The sequence below is a fragment of the Halyomorpha halys genome, unplaced genomic scaffold (genome assembly GCF_000696795.3).
Source record: "Halyomorpha halys isolate HHAL.00 unplaced genomic scaffold, Hhal_1.1 Scaffold1611.1, whole genome shotgun sequence".
Classification (NCBI taxonomy): domain Eukaryota; kingdom Metazoa; phylum Arthropoda; class Insecta; order Hemiptera; family Pentatomidae; genus Halyomorpha; species Halyomorpha halys.
In genome coordinates, this window is record NW_027111174.1 from 67610 (window position 1) to 69613 (window position 2004).

Sequence of the window (2004 nt, forward strand, 5' to 3'; positions counted from 1 at the left end):
TATTTAACCATTCAAGTGTTTCTTGTAACCGGCTTTTTATTATATTTTCTGTTGAATCTAAGTGTTAATCCTGTTCTCGTAAAATGTATTTATTTGTTTGTTTTTTGGTAAACTGATCTACTGCTGTGACTATTATTGATGGTCTGATCTCACATTGCCATCTAATTGTGAATTTGTTTAGTGGGTCACTGAAGAGAATCTAGGAGGGTGAATTCAGGAGAGCGAATTTGTTGATCAGGTGAATTAAAAACTGTGAAATGGTGAAATTAAAGGAACAGAAAAAGGAAAGAATAAAAGGAATGAATTGAAATATTTGTATTTGGTGTATAGACCGAAATTGATTGGAAAAGAAAACTGTAGAGAAAAAAATTGTTTTCTTTCTATTTTATTATACCATGTAATTTATATATCTTTCATTTGAACCAATAAGCAATACCTAAGATATGAGAATTAAGTAAAAAAATATTTAAATTCCCTTTTATTTATTTTTAATAAATTTTTATTATTACAGTATAGCGAAAGTAAAGATTGGTTAACATTCAGGAGAAAGGAACAAATTCATACAGTAACTGAAATGAGGAAAATGGACTATCATAGTTGTGATTTCAATAATATATGCTGCTAAATAATATGTGTCCCAATTTAACTCAAATCCATTCGCCACAATAACAATTTTAGTTGATTACTAATTGTTCTTATTATATCCTATAATAATGTTTAAATTTTTTAATAAATAATTCAAAACACTATCCAATTATAGTCTCAAAACTTTTATTTCTTTTACACGTCCAACGTTTCGGCCATCATCAGGGACAATCTCAACACCACTATGAAAACATATAATTTAACCACTCTAAAAACTTCATTCAGGCTATTCTGCCCAGGTCAAAACATTTATATCTAATAAGTCAATTATCCATTAAAAACCACAGTCAAAATTATTTCTCTGCAACCACTATTAATACACTTTTTATGTGATAAAAGTGTATTAATAGTGGTTGCAGAGAAATAATTTTGACTGTGATTTTTAATGGATAATTGACTTATTAGATATAAATGTTTTGACCTGGGCAGAATAGCCTGAATGAAGTTTTTAGAGTGGTTAAATTATATGTTTTCATAGTGAATTGAGTAGATTGTCCCTGAAGATGACCGAATTAGCCGAAACGTTGGACGTGTAAAAGAAATAAAAGTTTTGAGACTATAATTGGATAGTGTTTTGAATTATTTATTAAAAAATTACCAGTCTCAAGAAAAAAATTTTAAGATTATAAATGTTTAAATTGTTTTCATGGTACAAGAATTCAAAATAATAAAGGTTTAGTTATAAAATAATCACATTGGTATTTAATTACCTATCTAGGATTATTACTGTTTGAATGAAGGACCATAGTACATGCAAACTGTATTCAGCTACCTCAAAGGCCTCTGCATATTTCTTGGCCCTGAAATGCAAACACACACTATACATAAAAGAATGCATAATGAATAAAGTAAAGTTGAAAACTTTTATAGGTATACATTTTCAAATATTTCAATTTGATTTTTAAGTACCATCACAAAATTTTTATATCAAGGCCCTACAGACCCATTAAATTGACAAGTGTGAAGTTAAATAATGGGGCAATCTATTTCGCTTGAACCATTTTGAGAATCTTTAAGGTTGCTCTGATGTAGTAAAAGTATTTTTCAGGAATTTATCCAAGTATAGGGTAACCTTTATAACTGGGATCTCAAGGGCCCTAGAATTTTTTATCACTCAAAGAAGCTTTTCATTCACCCAGTTTTTCAAATAGGCAGGTTTAAAATGACAGTTATCTTATCTTATCGTATTTTTATCTTTAAAATTAATGAAAAACTTATGGCTAAGAAAAATCAGTTATATTGGTTAAAGTTTGAGTGCTATTAGTGCCGTATAGTCCCTAAAATGTGCCTTTTATAAAAATATGAAATAATTTTTAATTTTTACCAATTGATTTACTAATCAAAACAAGATATAATCAT

General features: G+C 28.1%; 1 protein-coding gene and 1 long non-coding RNA gene across 3 annotated transcripts in view; one reads left to right on the forward strand and one right to left on the reverse strand.

Moving 5' to 3' along the window:
- The window catches only part of LOC106690202 (uncharacterized), a 62595-nt gene extending 61955 nt beyond the window's left edge, over positions 1-640 (forward strand). For both annotated transcript variants that reach the window (XR_001344552.3, XR_001344551.3), the window contains one exon: positions 512-640. The gene's annotated coding sequence lies outside the window, so the exon portion shown is untranslated. The remainder of the gene's footprint in view (positions 1-511) is intronic.
- A 516-nt stretch (positions 641-1156) lies between these two features.
- LOC106690205 (uncharacterized) overlaps positions 1157-2004 on the reverse strand; it is a 6036-nt gene continuing 5188 nt past the window's right edge. Inside the window, exon 3 of the long non-coding RNA XR_001344553.2 lies at positions 1157-1445. This is a non-coding gene — a long non-coding RNA (uncharacterized lncRNA). The remainder of the gene's footprint in view (positions 1446-2004) is intronic.